At 45.8% G+C, this 18,557-nt stretch overlaps 1 protein-coding gene across 1 annotated transcript in view; it reads left to right on the plus strand.

Moving 5' to 3' along the window:
• The window catches only part of DMRTB1 (DMRT like family B with proline rich C-terminal 1), a 795,185-nt gene that overhangs the window by 241,967 nt on the left and 534,661 nt on the right, over positions 1-18,557 (plus strand). The gene's annotated exons all lie outside the window — the stretch shown is intronic.

Genomic DNA, 18,557 nt, shown 5'->3' on the forward strand with positions numbered 1-18,557 from the left:
ATCCAGATGGAAGTCTTGCCAGCTCCCTCTCCCTCTGGAGCGGGGATCTCGCTTCCCTTTTTCACTCCTATAACTCCTTCTCCAATCCGACCCCCGGTATCGCAGTTTTTGGCTCTAAGAGGTCTTGGGGTTGGGGCGTCAGCGCAGATGGTACCGTGTACCTCAACGCCAGCCGTTACCTTGAACATGTCAGATCTGACTACTTCGGACCCAAGCAGCTCTCGGAGCCATAGGCTGGGCATCGGATCCGAGGTGGGTTTTCCATCGGCTCCGACCATGTTGGGTCATGGCCCTCCCCTCTGCATTTCCACACCTGCAGGCTCGGCTCCGATTCCTCCATCGGATCTGAGGAGAGCTGCTTTCTTACTGGTGTCCCAGGAGGCTTACTCTCCTTCGGCATTCGATGTGGTGGAAAGGGTTCTCTCGAGTGGGTCGAGTCCCCTATTTCCTTGGATTCCGCCCTGACTCCCTCGGTTCTGGAAGCGAATTCAGCCATTTTGTCTACTCTGGGACAGCCCATGCCTAATGTGCCCCAGGCGGTTTCCCTTTCGGAACAACAGACAGTTTGAGAGTCTGCTTCCGAGAGTCTCACTGAAGGGGCTCCTCACAAATGTTCATGCAAAAGGAGGCACCTGGACTCCTCCCCAGTGTCCCTCACTGAGGACACCAATTTGGAGGAAGGGGAAGGCTCCCCCAGATCACCACCCGACTCTTGCACCAACGGGGGGTCTGCCCCTAAGCCTACTTCTGATGAGTCGGTGTTTCTGAAGGCCTTCAGCACGGGCCCTTCTACTTCTTGGTGATAAGGTCCCCTCCCACAGATCCATTGGTGGACCTTATCACCACCCGGCCATGGAAGGAACCAGACACCGTGAAGCCAATTCCGAAATGCCCAGACAAGATCCTGAGTCCCCCTTCAGATAGACCTAGTTGGAACAAAGGGTCCCCTGTAGACATTATGGTGGTAGCAGCCAGCACCAAGAAAGAACTAGCTCAAGAAAGTTCTACGTTCCATCCACACGACCAAGAGTCCAGGACGATGGATCTCCTAGGTAAGTGGGTGTATGCTTCACCCACCTTTTCCATAAGGGCACTGAATTATTTGGAACACGTTACCCGACTGCAGCACGACCTTGTCAAAGAGCTAGCTGAGTCATCCCTGGAGTCCATGTTGCCAGAGGATAAGCGCACATTCTCTGACCAGATGGCCACTTTAAAAGCGGTATCTAACATGTCCATGTGCCTCCTTTCGCATGCCACCGAAAGAGCAGCAAGGGCTGCCGGGTCTGGCATTGCCAAGAGGTGTCACGCTTGGCTCAGGCTGTGTCAGTTAAAGGAGCACTTTAAGGAGTCATTTGCGAATGCCCCTTGTGATGGTTCTTCCTTGTTTGGGAAGATGGTTCGTGAGACGTTGGTCCAGAGCGAAAAGGACTGGAAGACACTGTCTACTATCGGGATCCGCTTCTCTAACTACCTAAGATCCTTCTCCAGGAATCAGCGAGGGCAAAAGAAGATGTGGTTATGGAAGTCTTAGTATTTCTGGGAAGCTCAGGACTCATCTTCCTCCAGAAGCAGAGGGGTTTTTGATAGACGCTGACCCAGAAGCAGAGGGGGTCCAAGGAACATGGGGTCTCGAGAACCATTCTCGGGCAGGCCCTCGCAGCAGCCCTGAGGGGTTGCCCAACTGCTCTGCTCTGGAGGCAGTCGGGGGTCGTCTTTCATTGCACCTAATGGCATGGGAGTCCATGTCAACAGACCGTTACAGATCATATCCAGAGGCTATTTCATCCCCTTTGTGGAATCACCTCTTCCACCAAAACACCTCCCAGCCATACCATCTGCGCAAAGGGAGGTAGCAGCACTAGAAACAGACAAGCTGCTGAAAAAACGAGTCATCCAACCCTTCCCCCATGACCAGTCCGGATCTGGCATCTACTCCAGGTTCTTTTTGGTGCCAAAAAAGATGGGGAATCCAAGACCTATTCTAGATCTTTCAACCTGTCAGTTGCCAAAGAGAAGTTTTGAATGGTCACATTGCAATCCATCGTGCCTTACATGCAGGAGAAAGACTGGATGTGCTTGCTAGATCTCCAGGATGCGTACTACCATATAAAGTTTCACAGACGCTCCAAGAGGTTCCTCTGCTTCCGGCTAGGAGCCAATCATTATCATTTTCAAGCCCTACCCTTCGGCCTCACCACAGCCCGCAGGGTATTCACCAAGGTTATGGCAGTTGTAGCGGCTCACCTGAAGCTTACGGGAATACACGTCTTCCCATATAAGGAGGATTGGCTCCTTGTTGCTCCCTCCAAGCGTCTACTTTGTCAGCCAGAGACTACTTTTTGATGCGGTCAGGCCACCTGGGAATCACTATCAACACAGCAAGATCTTCTCTGATCCCATTCCAGGTTCTAGAGTACACTGGAGCAAGGATAGGCACTTTGCAAATTAAGGTTTTTCTAACCCCGGAGAGAATTCTGAGCTTACAATTCCATGTGTCCTTCATCATTCAGTCACACCTCCCATCAGCAAAGATGGTACTCCGAGCTCTTGGTTCCATGGCAGCCACAATTACTCATCTTCCTTGTGCTCACCTACATATGCGGGTTCTACAGTGGACATTAGCGGTTCAGTGGTCATGGTTAGATCCACTGTTGACACATTCAATACGCATCAGCAGGGCCAGCAGGGAGTCCCTTCTCTGGTGGATGCACTCCTTGGAACTGGCCGAGCGACACCGATTTATTGCAGCCACTCCCCAAGCCACGGTGACCACAGACACCTCACAACTAGGGTGGTGGGGCATTGCTCGGGAGGGACAGTGATCTCCGAATGAGACCAAGTTGCATATTAACTTCCTAGAGATGAGGGCGGGCCTTTTAGCATTGCAGGCCCTTCATGCCTTTCTCCCTCTGGGAACTATTGCAATACAGTCAGACAACATGTCAGTAGTCTGGTACATCAACAAGCAGGGAGGAACCAGATCTTATCCCCTTTGTTGAGAGGTCATGAGTGTGTGGGAATGGACGATCTCCACCAGCCAGTTTCTGGTAGCAACGCACATTCTAGGATGGTCCAACATACTGGTGGACAAACTGAGCAGGACTATTCTGATGCCTTACGAGTGGTCTCTGAATCCTTCGGTAGCGGAGCAGATCTTCCTCGAGTGGGGTTGGCCTTGCTGCAATCTCTTCGCATCTCCTTCCAAAGCGAAGTGCAGAGAGTTCTTCGCTCTGAACCCTCCACAGGGGGAGTCCCCCAGAAATGCTGTAGTTCATGTTTGGCCTCCCGGTCTTCTCTGTGTTTACCCTCATTATTTCTTATTTTGAAATTCCTCCAGAAGGCTCGCAGACTGGGGAGCAAAGTGATCCTCGTTGCACCGTTTTGGCCTCGCCAAGTATGGTTTCTCTTCCTCTGGTTTCATCTTCTAGCTCCTCCATGGATCTTAGATCCGATTCCGGATCTCATCTCTCACCCCTCGGGTGTTCCTCATCCAAACCTGGACAGTCTAAAGCTCATTGCTTGGCTGCTTTAGTTCCCGTGATAGCTAGGACTCCTAGTTTATCCTCTCCGAGCAAGACTATTCTGGTGGCAGCTCACAAATCATCTACCAAGAAGCTTTACCGCAGTAAATGGAAGTGTTTTTCCATCTGGGCTTCTCAAAGGGATCTGGACCCTTTCACAGGTCCCATCCCGGCGGTGTCAGAATTCTTAGCATATATATTTCATCACTGTACTATCTGTTCTACTGTGAAAGTTCAATTGGCTGCCATTTCCAACTTTCATATTGGAAAGAACATGGTTTCTTTAGCATCCGCTAAACTTTGTAAAACCTTTATTAAAGGTACCTTTCTTTTAAGACCCCCGGTGAAGGATCCTACCCCCTCCTTGAGACCTGACTTTGGTTTTACAGGTTCTGGTTGCTCCACCTTTTGAGCCGGCTGCGTCAGTAGACCTAAAATTTTTATCTCGGAAAACGGCTTTCCTAGTAGCTATCACCTTGGCTAGGAGGGTTTCAGAACTTCAGGTGTTGTCTATCAAAGCTCCATATATGGTTTTCTATAAGGACAGGGTGTTACTTCATATCAATCCATCCTTTTTCCCCAAGGTGGCTTCTGAGACTAATATCAACCAGGCAATTCATTTACCTGTGTTCTTCCCAAATTTTCAGAACGGGGTGAATATAAATTGCACTTGTTAGACGTACATAGACAACTGAGATTTTACTTACACAGAACTAAGACCTTCCGCAAGTCCGACCAGTAATTTGTGTCTTGCTCTAAACCCTTCATGGGCAAACCAATCTCCAAGGTAACTTTGGCTCGATGGATCTCTTATTGTATCCTTCAGGTATACAAAGACAAGGGTATGTCACCTCCGGGTCAAGTAAAAGCACATTGTACCAGATCCATGGTTACCTCAGCAGCTTTTTGGTCGAGAGTGTCTCTGGATAATATTTTTTCTACGGCTACTTGGTCCTTGTCTCATACCTTAATTTCTCACTATAAACTGGACATGCTATCTAGAGGGAGAGCATCCTTTGGCTTTGCGGTGCTCCGGAATATCCTTCCATGAGGGCCATCCAGATGTTTAGTAGCTGGGGACACCGTCCCACAGGTTGAAGAGCAAATGAAGTAAACTAGATACTAAATTAGATACTCACCATAACGTTCCATCTGAGTAGTTGTACTTCATTTGTCTTCAACCGTCTTTCCCTCCTTCCCCCTAACCTTTTCATTGTTTACTACTCTGGTAGGTGGGAGTGAATGCCTCTGTGGCTCTCCTGTTCATACTTGTTAGGTTTGTATATAACCTGTTGTGGTAATATCTAATTGGGTCGGGCTTAAGTTAATAGTGCAGAAAATTCGATCTGAGGGAAAGAAGGAGATGGAGGGGTATTATGGGTAAGGGGAGGAGCTTGGAGCTCAGATCAGATGATGGTGAAGCTGCCGTCTTGGATCTGATCCATATCTGAATACCCACAGGTTAAAGACAAATGAAGTACAACCACTCAGATGGAACGTTATGGTGAGTACATAACTTCTTTTTTCATTTGATCTTCAACCTGTGGGAATACGGATCCAGTATGGATCCGACTCAGATGCCTTTTCCAGCATCAGATCCAAGCTGCAAGCTCCTCCCCTACCCATAATGCCCGTCTCCCTCCTCCCCCCAGATCTCGTTTGCCATACGTATAGATAGCAGTGTGATCCGTCAGCTTCAAGTTCCTTAATGGTAAGTGAAAGATTTTTGACCTATTTCATCTTTCTTTTTCTTTCTTTGTATCTCCTCTCTTAATTATTTTCCCTACCTGTACCCCTTTTTGCACTCAGGTGTTGGTAAACCCTTTCTCTTTCTCACTTCCTGCTTTCCCAGTTTGTGAGTGTGTGTTTGGGTTTCTTTGTACTTTTTATTTTCTATTGCCATGGCTGACACCCCTAAGCTGGGGTTTAGAAAATGTTCTGAATGTGGCCATAAGCTACCACCTTCAGATGGGCATACTGTGTGTGTGATATGTCTGGGAGTATCCCACCTGGCCACCCCCCTGTTCAATCTACGCGGGCTTCAAATCCAGCACATTGATCGACAGAAGGAACAAGCTTATTCTTCGAGGCCTCCTTCCCCCTTTTCTTCTGAGGCCTCTACCTCATCTTCCTCCACCCTGGCCCCTGGAACTCAACCTCCTGCCAAGAAGGGCTGGGGATGGAGAGAAACACCACTATAAGGAGCAAGATAAGCCTGGAAATTGGTCCCTCGACCATGCTTCTTCGGCCGAGCCTCCAGCCAAGTCTCAGCTCTGGTCACCTCACCTTTTGCTGGCGCCAGAGGTCTCTTGGGCATGTTCCCCCTTCTCTGCCTCCCCCTGGTGCCACTCCAGGCCCAGTTCGGTGGCGTCCTCCATCTGGTCCACCCGTAGTCTTTCTGAAGTCGAGGTGGACAGGATGATGAGGAGATTCATCTAGACCCAGATCTAGATGGGAGTCTTGCCTGCTGCCTCCCACTCCGGGGCTGGCAGCATGCAGTTCACCTTTCTTCCCATTGCTCCTTCTCCAATCTGACCCCTGAGTTTGAAGTCTTTGGGTCTGAGGTTTCCCGGTGTCAAGGGGTCAATGCCGATGGTTCTAGATACATCAACGCCAACCATTGCCTTGACCAGTTCGGCTCTGACCTGCTCGTAGCCATCTGGCTCTTGTACTCTCAGCACGAAATCCAAGGGTATGGCATCGACCTCGAGGTTTTTAGAGTAGGCCCTTCCACTTCGAGAATCTCGGTGCCTTAAGGCTCATATCTGGCTCCCCCATTGATGCAGAGGATGTCGGATCCAGTGCTTCCCTCAGCTTCGGGGATTCGATCACCCTCTGCTTTTGATGTGGTGGAGAGGGTTTTCTCGGCTCCCTCAAGACCCTTGACATTGTCTTCTTTGGAGTCCATCTTGATTCCCTCTCTTTTTGGTCCGGAGTCCACCATCCTGCCCCCTCAGGGACAACCTGTCACCACTCCGCCCCAGGGAGTTCCCCCCAGGAACTGCCTGAAGTTTCTGAGACCTCCACAGAGAATCGCCCTGAGGAGCTCCCTCGGAAACATATATGCAAAATGAGGCACTTGGACTCCCCTCTAGAGTCCCTCACAGAAGACACCAACTTGGAGGAAGGGGAGGGTTCCCCCATTCATCCCCTGAGGATGTCTCCTTCGGAGACATCATGGAACTCCTATGCCAGTGTGGGGGGAGGGTGGTCTGTCCCAAAACCCAACCCAGCTGAGTTAGTGTTCTTGGAGACTTTTGGCACAGGACCCTCTAACTCCTGGGTGTCCCCTCCTGCTTATCCTCTCATGGACTTGTTTTCATCTAGGGCATGGAAGGAATCATGGTAGAGCCTATTTCCAAGCACCCTGACAAGATTTTCACTGCCCCATCAGAGAGGCAACACTGTTCTAAGGGATCCCCGGTAGATGCCATGGTAATTGCAGCAGCCACCAGGAAAAGGCTCGCTCAGGAGAGCTCTATGGTCCATCCTCTGGACCAAGAGTCATGGGTCATTGTCCGTTTCAGGAAGCGGGCTTATGCTTCAGCCACATTTTCTTTGCATGTGCTGAAATTCTTGGCACATGTCATCAGACTGCAGCTGAACCTCGTTAAAGAAGTTGCTGAGTCTGTCCCAGGGTCCATGTTGGCAGAGGAGAAGAAGGTATTCTCCTCCCATATGGCCACCCCAACTTCTATATCCAACATCTCCATGAGGCCCATGTCCCATGCTACTGAAGGTGCCTCTAGGTTGGCCAGCACAGGCTTTGTCACCAGGCATCATGCTTGGCTCTGGCTTTGTGCATTCTCGGAGCCTTTCAGGGTATCATTTGCGAACGCCCCTTTGATGGCTCTACTCTCTTTGGTAAGACCGTTCGTGGCACTCTAGTCCAGAAGACCTTGTCTGCTGTCAGAATTCACTTCTCATCCCTGTAATGATCCTTTTCCCAGAATCAGCATGGGGTGAAGAAGATGTGCTTCTAGACATCTTAAGGCTTTTAACATGATGCTCAGGACTCACCTTCCCCTAGAGGCAGAGGAGGATATGATAGATGCCATCCTCATGGCAGAGGGGGGAATCCAAGGAACCAAGGGTCTCGGGATTCATCCCCAGACAGACCCTTGCAGCAGCCGTGAAAGGTTGCCTGACTGCTCATCTCTGGAGGCAGTCAGGGGACGTCTCTATCTGCATCCAACAGCCTGGGAGTCTATCACAAATGATTGCTGGGTGTTACAGATTATATACAGAGGATACTTAATCCCCTTCCTTCAACCCCCAGTCCCTCCCAAACACCTCCTGGACATCCCACCTGCACAGCGGGAGGAGGCAGCAGTGGAAATTTCCAAGCTGCTCGAAAAACAAGTCATCAAGCCTGTCCTCCCCCCAGACCATTTCGGGTCAGGCATCTATTCCAGTTTCGTTTTGATGTCAAAGAAAACAGGGGACTTAAGACCCATCCTGGATCTTTCAACCCTAAACCTATCAGTTGCCAATACAAAATTCTGGATGGTCATGCTTCAATCCATTCTGCCCTTTCTGCAGATAAATGACTGGATGTGCTCGGTGGACCTCCAGGATGCATACTGTCACATCAAGATGGACAGGCACTCTTAGGGGTTCCTCTGCTTCTGGCTGGGAGCCAGTCATTATCAGTTCAGAGCGCTCCCCTTTGGTCTCACCACAGCCCCCAGGGTGTTTACCAAAGTGATGGCAGTGGTGGCTGATCACCTGCAACTGCAGGGGTTCCAGGTCTTTCCCTACCTGGACTACTGGCTCCTTTCTACTCCGTCCAGGCGTCTACTCTGTTAAGCCAGGTATCATTTCTCAAGCCCGCCCACCAGCTAGGCATAACCATAAATCTCAAGAAGTCCCAGTTGGATCCAATGCAGGTTCTCAACTTCATTGGAGCTTGTTTGGATATCACTCAATGCAGAGTGTTTCTAACTCCGGACAAACTTCAATCCCTCCATCATCATGTTTTGTACTCTGTCCAAGCCCAGTATCCTTTTGCAGAATCAATTCTTTAGATGTTGGGGTCCATGGCAGCCACGATCACCCTGAACCATACAGCTTGTCTTCATATGTGAGCCTTCTGGCAGTTCAGTGGTCATTGGTAGACCTGCCCTTATCTCATCCAGTGTGGTTATCTTGGGCTTGCAAGGATTTGCTCCTCTGGTGGCTTCAAACCATGGATCTTCTTCTGGGTTGTCTTTTTATCCTTCCCACCCCGGTGATCACAGTGACCACGGATGCCTCTCTGCTTGGGGGAGGGGCATTGCATGGGAAGGACATTCAAAGGCACGTGGTCTTCCCTGGAGACCCATCTGCATATCAACATCGTGGAGATAAGGGTGGTGCTGTTGGCGTTGCAAGCTCTTCATGCCCATCTTCCCCAAGGGACTGTTGCCATCCAGACAAACAATATGTCTGTAGTCTGGTACATCAGCAAACAGGGAGGAACCAGCTCTTACCCCCTTTTACATGCAGCCATAAGATTGTAGGAGTGGGAAATCTCCTCTGGCCATTTTCTGGTGGCAATGCACATTCCGGGGAGGTCCAACATTCTGGCGGACAGGCTCAGCAGATCTATTCTGATGCATTCCGAGTGGTCCCTGAATCCTTCAGTAGCAGAACAGAACTTTCTAAAGTGGGCCAGCCTTGCTGTGATCTCTTCACCTCTCCTTCTAAAGCAAAGTGCAGCGAGTGTTTTGCTCTGAACCCCCCTCCGGGGGAGTCCCCCAGAAATGCCCTAGTTCATGCTTGGCCCTCTGGTTTATATCCTGTGTATGCTTATCCTCCACTCCCTCTAATACCGAAATTCAGTCAGAAAGCTCAACGACTGGGAAACCTAGTGATCCTCATTGCCCCCTTCTGGCCTTACCAAATTTGGTTTCCCTGTCTGTGGTCTCATGCAGTGTGTCCTCCTTGGACACTAGATCCAGTTCTGGATCTGAGCACTCATCCTTCAGGGATCCCACATCCAGATTTTGTCATTGTGAAGCTCACAGCTTGGCTGATCCAGTTCCAGTGATAGTTAGGACTCCTTGCCTGTCTTCTCCTGTTAAGACGATTTTGGTAGGGGCTCACAAGTCTTCCACCAGGAAGGTTTATTCCAGTAAGTTGAAATGATTCTCTATATGGGCATCTCAGCATGAACTGGACCCCTTTTCTGCTCCCATTCCCCCCATTTTGGAGTTTTTGGAAGATATCTTTAATCATGGCGCTAGTTTTTCCATGGTAAAGGTACAATTGGCAGCGATCTTCAATTTTCATATAGGAGAGAATTTGGTTTCTTTGGCTTCGTCTAAGGTTTGTAAAGCCTTTTTGAAAGGTACCTTTTACTCAGCCCTCCAGTCAAGGACCCACCGCCCCCTTGGGATCTTACCCTAGTGCTGCAAGCTTTGGTTTCTCCCTCCCTTGAGCCAGTAGCTACAGTGGACTTGCAATTCCTGTCTTGGAAGATGGCCTTTCTGATCGCCATTACTTTGGTCAAGAGAGTATCGGAGATCCAGGCCTTATCTGTCAAGCACCCCTATATGGTGTTTCACAAAGACAGGATTTTCTTAAGAACGAATCCTTCATTCCTTCCAAAAGTGTCTTCAGAGTCTTAACATTAACCAGGTCATCAATCTCCCGGATTTCTTTCCGACAGAATAAGGGAGAGTATAAGTTGCATTTGGTTGATGCTCATAGGCAACTGTACTTCTATTTGCATAGACAAAATCCTTTCGTAAGTCTGATCAGCTTTTTGTTTCCTTTTCTAAGCCTTTCTTAGGGAAACCTGTTTCAAAAGTAGCTGTTGCTCGTTGGATCTCTCAGTGCATTGTGGTGGCCTATCGAGGCAAGGGATTGTTTCCTCCAGTTCATGTCAGGGCACATTCTACTAGGTCTGTAGCTACTTCTGCAGCTTTTTGGTCTAGGGTTTCCCTAGATGATATTTGCTCTTCAGCTACTTGGGTGTCATCTCATATGTTTATCTCTCATTACAAATTGGATCTCCTTTCCAGAGGCAGGGCATCTTTTGGCTCAGCTGTGCTCCAGAACTTCTTTCCATGAGGACCTCCCAGGACTTTTGGGTAGCTGAATTCTCTGTCCCACAGGTTGAAGCTCAAATGAAAACAACAAATTCAGATACAAAGGTTATGTACTCACCTTAACATTCCAGCTGAGTTGTTGATTTTCATTTGTTTTCAACCATCCCTCCCTCCTTCCTCCTGCCTTTTGTGGGCTGTGTAGTGGACCAGATGGCAGATACATAGCCCCTACTCTGGTGAGCCTATGTTTTTCCTTATTGTGTTAAGGTATGTGAATGCCACAGGGTTAGGTGTATGGTTAAGTGGGGGTGCTACTGTCTGCAGCAAACCTGATCTGAGGGGAGAAGGGAGCCAGGGGCACTATGAGTAGGGGAGGAGATTGGATCTGATGCTGGAAAAGGCAGCTGAGTTGGATTCGTACCGGATCCATATTCCCACAGGTTGAAGACAAATGAAAAGCAACAACTCAGATGGAATGTTATGGTGAGTACATAACTTTGTTTTCAACTATGCCATTAATGTTTGGAAAAGTGCTTTGGGGAGGGGAAGAGGAGGGAGTTAACTGTAAGTAAAGTTTTTTGTTAAATAGTACTATTTTTGTGGTGTGTGGTTTTCATACATGGTACAATTCAGGTTTTCTCAGTTGTTTATAACTGTAATAGGGATTGTAAACAGGTGCTCCTGTTCTTTTCTTTTTTTTTCTTTTCATTCTCCCTTCTTTTCTCTTTCATTTTGTTTAGTTTTAGGAAATGTAGGCACTGCAACGTAAAGGAAAAAGTCTGGTTAAAAAAGCATGACAAGAAAAAAATCAATGTGCTTTTTCTCATTCTTGCATAAGGTAAGGACTAAATTAAGGACCTTAAATTGATTTGGTAACAAGTTTTAAGAGAGAGAGCAAGTAACTGAAAAAGAATATTGAATATTATGAGGCTTGTTTCTAGCAAGTACATGTTTGGTAAGTTGCAGTTCTGCATCTGGTCGTCATGTTTCCATGGGAACAATCTGATAAAGAGAAACTGGCTGTCTGGTTCTCATGTCTCCATGGAGACAGTCTGATAAAGAGAAACTGGCTACAGTCTGGTGGAGAGTGACTGGCTGAGGAAAAAGAAAAGAAAAGAGAATGTGGCTAGGACATAATGGTCTCTGAAAGCATTCAGTGTTTTGTTTTGTTTTTTTCCAGCTGGGAGAGCTATAAAGCTAAGACAAAACCAATTAGCACATAGAAGAAGCACAGGCTGCACCATGCTTTTTAGCATACATAATCTTTCATTTAGGTTTACTCAAGTCTGTGAGTGTGGCTGTCAGTTTGGGACTTTTGTTCCTTTTAGGAGGGTAAAACTTCAATATTTGAAGATGTACATAGTTTTGTCTGTTAGTATTAAGTTAATAGGTTTTAGGGGGTATTGGGGTGGGTTGTTTGAGGGCTTTCAATGAAATGAAAAGTTTTGTAAGATGTGATATATGCTGAAATGGATATGGCAAGAAACAACTGTATAAAAGTTCAACCTGCCAAACACTGTATGCATGTAACTCAAAAGCTGGAACTAGACATTTAACAAAAAAGGTATTATACATAAAAGGTAGGAGTAATAACTTTTTGATGCATTGATGCTTTCTGTAATGTCTTTAAATGTCAACGGTCTTACAGATAAATACAAAAAAGAAAGAGTAGTGAACTATACTAAAAAATGTAGAGTACAAATAGCTATGTTACAGGAGACTCACTTCGAAATAAATAATGTGAATTTGATAAAGAAAGGTTTTCAGGATAGTTATTCAGCAGAATACCTGGGACAAAGGAAAAGATGAGTACTTATATTAATTGCAAGAGGAGCTCCAATAGTGATAGAAGAGGATAAAAACAATAATAATGGCAGATTTGCAATGCTAAAGGGCTATGAGCAAGAGAGGATTACACTAGCACGTACTTATATTCCACCTAAAACTGCTATAATGGTGCTTAAGAAAATTCTGGGAGAAATAATCAGTTTTCAGCAAGGAATATTACTTATAGGTGGAGACTGGAATGTGATTTACAGCAGCGAAGATTTGTCTGGGAGGCCCAGAAGGGAAAGTATAACAAAGGAGTGTAGATTTTTTAAGAAATGTATGAAAATATTTAGCATGGAAGATGTGAATTCAGTAATAGGAGTTTGAAGTGAATTTAGATATTATTCCCCAAGATGTAAAAACAGAGCAAGGATAGACAGAATTTAAATTTCACAAGAACATGTGCATTTAATTGAAGGTCTTGATATGCACCCAATAACTATCTCAGACCGTTTGCCAATGATAACTAAAATAACGCAGGGTAATGAAATAAAAATGAGACAGTGGCACTTTCCCACCTATCTGTTGAAAAGAGAGGAATTTGAGGAATGGGTAGTGGAGTTTATTCAAGAGCTGTTAGAGAGGATAGAAATTTCATCTGCAAATATAGCTAGGAAGTGCGATAACATTAAGGTGGAGTTTAAAAATAAGTTGGAAATAAAATAAAGGGAGCTATGGTTAAGAAGTAACAAAAATATTTAGAGGGACTGACAGATGTGAAAGTATTGCAGAATAGGGGGAATTTCACAGAACAAGAAGAGAAGCAACTGCAGAATGCTAAGCAGAAAATAAGGGATTATCTTTATAATAAGCACAACATTAAAAAGATTGCTGTTAAGCAACTGTTTTTTGACAATAATACTAGAGCGCAAAACCTTTTGGCACAACGACTAGGAAGCATGAAAGTAGAAACAGCTGTTGCCAAGCTTAGGGAGCCTAAAACAAAGAAGGTAACAAAAGATCCTGTAGAGGTATTAGAAGTATTTCAGAAATTCTATGAAAGTCTGTATAAAGCAGAGAAATATGGAACTCAAGAAAAGATACAAATGGAAATGTTTATGGAAGAATTAAATATGCCACGGGGGTTAGAGGTAGGTGAGGCTGAATTGCTAATGGTTAGGATAGGAGGAGGTGAGATAAAAATTGTGATGTATATCCAATCTACAGGAAAGTCTCTAGGAATAGATGGTATTCCTGTGGAAGTTTGGAAGCTAAGAGGGAAAAAAACTGATAAAGATCTGGAAGGTTTTGTTTAATAATATTTTAAAAGGAGAAGTGCCAACATCCTGGAAGAAAGCAGTGGTAGCTGTAATACCTAAAGAGGGTAAAGATCTATTGGGCCCAGCATCATACAAACCCATTTCAAACTGAACCATGATTATAAAGTGTTCATGTCTATAATGGCTAAAAAACGACAGAAGTAATGCCAAAGTTAGTAGATATGGATCAGTGTGATTTTTTGGAGGGGAGGCAAATATTTGAGAACTTTCACAGTATATTGATGATCTAGAGGGAAGCAGAATGTAAGAAAATACCATTGTTGTAGTTTGTGGGTCTTGATGTAGAGAAAGCATTTGACAGAGTAAGCTGGGACTTTATGAGTAGGTCAATGGAAGCATTTGCATTTCCTGAAAAAATTATAAGGTCGATTAGGAGGCTATATGAGAGGTCAGAGGTGAAAATTAAAGTGAGTGGGGTCCTCTCTGATAATTTCTGCTTGAGCAGAGGAACCAGACAGGGTTGTCCTCTTTCCTTTTGCTATTTGCATTATATTTAGAACCATTGGCAAAGAAAATAAGGGACTCAGAAATTCAAGGACATAATTGGTATGGTAGTCAAGAAAAGCTGGTTCCATTTACAGATGATATTATTTGATACCTGATAAAACCAGAAAGAGATATTACAGTGTTTTGGAACATTTTGAGACAGTTTCATATCTTTTCAGAATACAAAAGTAATGAAGGTAAATCAAAGGCAATAGCAGTAAATTATGTATCCACACATGAATTGGTTCAGCAATATCCTTATTTACGGGGGCATGATAAAATGAAGTATTTAGGAGTATTGATTAAAAATGATTCTGGTGTGGCAGCTAAGGATATTCGGGAAGAGACAAAACAAAAGACAATACATAAACTGAGAAAATGGAAGCTTTGTTATATGGATATGGATAGTAGGATACAAGCACTCAAAATGTTTTTAGTCCCTTTAGTCTTATACACAAGTCAGGCATATTTTTATCAACCAGAGGAGAAGTTGTGGATAGCAATTAATAAAGACCTGAAGGGCCTTATCTGGGAGGGGAAGATGGCAAGAGTCAAGTGGGATATGCTGAGTCTTCCAGTAGAACAGAGCAGATTGGGATTACCCAATTTGAAGGGGTATTTCAGAGCTATACAGATGTTCTTCATCTCACATTGCTGCAGTCCTAACACTTGGGTAGTCCGCTGTCCCAGTCGGCCCGAATACCAAAGTATAAGGCTGACGTCGGTCAAGGCGCATTAGTCTGACGTCAGGACGTCAGGGTACAAATGCGCATGACCGACGTCATATCCTCAGTCTTTTTTGCCGCATGGTCCGATGCAGAAGCAGTATTGCGAGTGCAGGTTGGCGTTCTGAAATTTTCTGAAGTCGGAGTTTCAGACCGAATCAAAGTTGACTAAGTACCCCGTTGGGGAATATTTTGGTTTTTTCTTGCCTCAGTATTTAACCAGATGTCAGAAAAAGTGAATAACTGTATTTCTTGTGGGAAACAGATACCTCATAGGGATTACCATACCTTGTGTATACCTTGCTTAGGGCCTGAGCACGACGTTGTTGGATGTCGCTCTTGTGCTAGATTTAACAAACGCACTATTAAGAGAAGATTAGACTGTGCCAGGTTAGTTTTTGGGAAGCGTTGTAATTATAAAATGCCGTCGGATGCTCCGACGCCCGCTTCGTCTAAAAAGCGCAAGGACAAAGCAGCAAAGCCTAGGTTGGAAGAACCGTCTGTCCCGGACGTCGGTTCTTTAGAGGGCTTGGTGGAGCCGGAGGTTCTGCCAGAAGTTTCTTTGGAGTCTCAGGGAGAGACTTTACTGTTACAAGATGTGTCCTCTCAGGAGGTAGGCCAGGCTGAAGGGGCTTCTCAGGTAGCTGTTCTCCCCTCCCTTCCTAAGGTGGTTAGGCCCTCCCCTTCTGTTTCCAAGGCTTCTTCGAGAGGCAGGCCAGGTTTAACTTCAGTGGGTGTCTCTCCTAGTTCTTCAGGGTCTCTGCCTAAGAAACATATGCTTAAAATGGCAGAAGATTTGATTACTATGATTAGAGGTTCTATGCCCCCTCCTGATAAGAGGCCTAGGGTGGAACCTGAGCTTGAGAGTTTTGAGCAGTGAGGCTTCTGAGTCTTCGGCTGAAGACTTACAGGAGTTTCCTCCTTATTCTGATTCTGATGTAGATGATTCTACTCCTTCGGCTTCTCCTCCTGAGGATTTTTCTTTCAGAGACTCTTCATTCCATGAGGGAGCATTTTAAATGGGAAGGTCAAGATTTCTCTGATTCCAGGAAAAGGCTTAGGGAATTTTGTTTCTACCCCAGCATAGGCCTTTAGCTATACCTCCTGTTCTGGATGTGGTGGAAGATGTTTTTGCAGAGGCTTCCTGAACCCTGATTCTTTGCCTCCTGCCCCAGTTAAACCGGATAGGTATTATAGGGTGCCTGAAGCTCATAAGTATCTTTTAAGAGTCCTAGGGCAGACCCAGAAACTGTTTCTCAGGGGCCTAAAGGTGTTAAGGCTTCTGTTGTTAAAAATCCTGTTCCTCCTGATAAAGAGGCAAGGGCTTTGGATAGATGGGGAAAGAAGGTGTATACTTCTTCCACTTTAGCCATGAGGGCTTTGAATTGCCAGTTCCACATGTTAAAATACCAAAATTATCTCCTTTCACAATTGAAGTCTAAGGTGGATGCTCTGGCGGAAGGTATTGAGTGTAAAGAGTTGCATGATTTAGTTCATGTTTCTGAACAGGTGGGTAAGCATTCTTTGCAATGTGGTTTTGATGCTGTACAGGCCTCTTCGACGGTGGCTGCCACTGGTTCTGTTCTTCGCAGGCACGCCTGGCTGAGGGATCAGAATTTAGCTGAGCATGTTAAGACAAGGATTTTAGATGCTCCGTTACAATCTGATGTGTTGTTTGATTCGCCTGTGGAAGCAGTTTTAAAGAAAATGGAGGACAAGGCTAAGTCTATGCAGACTGTTAAAGATTTTTTGCAGGTTCAGCCTCCGAAGTTTAGTAGAAATTGGCCTACTAAGGGGTGGACATATCCTTCTTATGATTCCCAGTCTAGGGGTAGGTCTAGACGTGGTAGGGGCAGAGCTCAAGGTTCTTTTAGGCCTAGAACAGGGAGTTCACCTGCTCAGTCTTCTGGTGAGGGCAGGGGTCAGTCCTTTCGTAAACAGACCCAATGACCTGCCTTTTCAGCTGCCAGAGCCTTCTCGTCTGGCAGCACCTTTGGGAGGAAGGCTGGCACTTTTCAAAGAAAATTGGAGTTTAATTACCCAAGACAGATGGGTATTGGATATCATTCACCACTGTTACAGGTTTTATTTCCATACCTTGCCTCCTTTCAAAGGCATGCCAGACATTCCTCCTCTACAAAGAAAAGAGGATCACAAGCAAATTTCTCTGTTACTCCAAATAGGGGCCATTCAGCCGGTTCCTGTGCCAGAAAGGGGCCTAGGATTTTATTCTCGCCTGTTCCTAGTACCAAAAAAGGGGAACACGTGGAGACCAATTTTGGATTTATCTATCCTCAACACTTATCTGGACATTCCCAAGTTCAAAATGTTGACGTTACAACAGCTTTTACCTCTGCTGGGAAAAGATCACTGGATGGTAACTTTAGATCTCAAGGAGGCTTACCTTCATGTGCCTATCAGACTAAGTTGCAGGAAGTATCTGCGTTTTCGAGCTGGGAATTCCCATTATCAGTTCTTTGCATTGCCCTTTGGCTTATCTACTGCCCAGAGTATTCACAAAAGTTCTGGCTCCAGTGATAGCTTACTTCAGGCTAAAAGGAATACAAATCTATCCTTACTTGGACGACTGCCTGATTCTGGCTCAAGAAAAGGAAGACCTTTTTCAGCATTTGGAATATGTGATAGCAGTGCTAAGATGCCTGGGGTATTCTGTGAACGAAATAAAGTCCAGTCTAGTACCCTCTCAAGACATGTGCTTTCTGGGTGTGAGACTGAATACAGCAACCCAGATGGCCTTTTAACCCCGGACAAACAAAAGAATCTTTCCCTTTACTTCCATCAACTATCTCTTCAGTCCGGGCTGACTGCAAGGACAGTCCTTCAAGCCTTAGGGTTCATGGCATCTTGTATTCTGGTGCTTCCCAATGCCAAACTGCATATGAGGAAGCTGCAATGGTATCTCAAAAATGTATGGACACAGCACTGCCAGGATTTGGACACTGTCATTCAAATAATACCTTGCATTCAAAAGGAATTTTTGTGGTGGGCTCAGGAATGTCACCTAAACAAGGGACTCTCTGTGACCCGGCCAGAGGCGAGTCAGTTTCTAACGACAGATGCCTCAGACATAGCTTGGGGAGCTCATCTGAATGGAAAGTGGATACAAGACAAGTGGCCTGCCAGACTACAGCATCTACATATCAACATGAAGGAGATGTTAGCAGTCCAGTTTGCATTAATGGCTTTCAAGGAGTTACTTCTTCCAGGGCAGGTGTTGATTCTAACAGACAACACAACTGTCATGTGGTACATCAACAAACAAGGGGGAACACATTCTTATCCTCTATGCAGGCAAGCAATGATTTTGTGGGAGACTGCGCTCAGCTTGCAACTAAATCTTCAGGCAAGGTTTCTGCCGGGAGCACAGAACTCCTTAGCAGATGTGTTAAGCAGGCAAATCATGGATCCCCACGAGTGGAAACTGGATCTTCATGTATTTCAGAAATTGACAGTGTCATGGGGAACTCCAGACATAGATCTGTTCGCTTCTCCACTAAACCACCAGCTGCCAAAGTTTTGCACGAAAAGGTTTCATCACGCAGCTTGGAAAGTGGATGCTCTTTCTTTCAGTTGGAAAAATCTTCATGTGTATGCCTTTCCACCTCTGCCTCTCCTCCCAAAGGTACTCCTAAAGGTCAGACAAGACAAGCCAAGGAT

Source organism: Protopterus annectens, chromosome 10.part0, assembly GCF_019279795.1.
Source record: "Protopterus annectens isolate FY-2018-M chromosome 10.part0, PAN1.0, whole genome shotgun sequence".
NCBI lineage: Eukaryota > Metazoa > Chordata > Ceratodontiformes > Protopteridae > Protopterus > Protopterus annectens.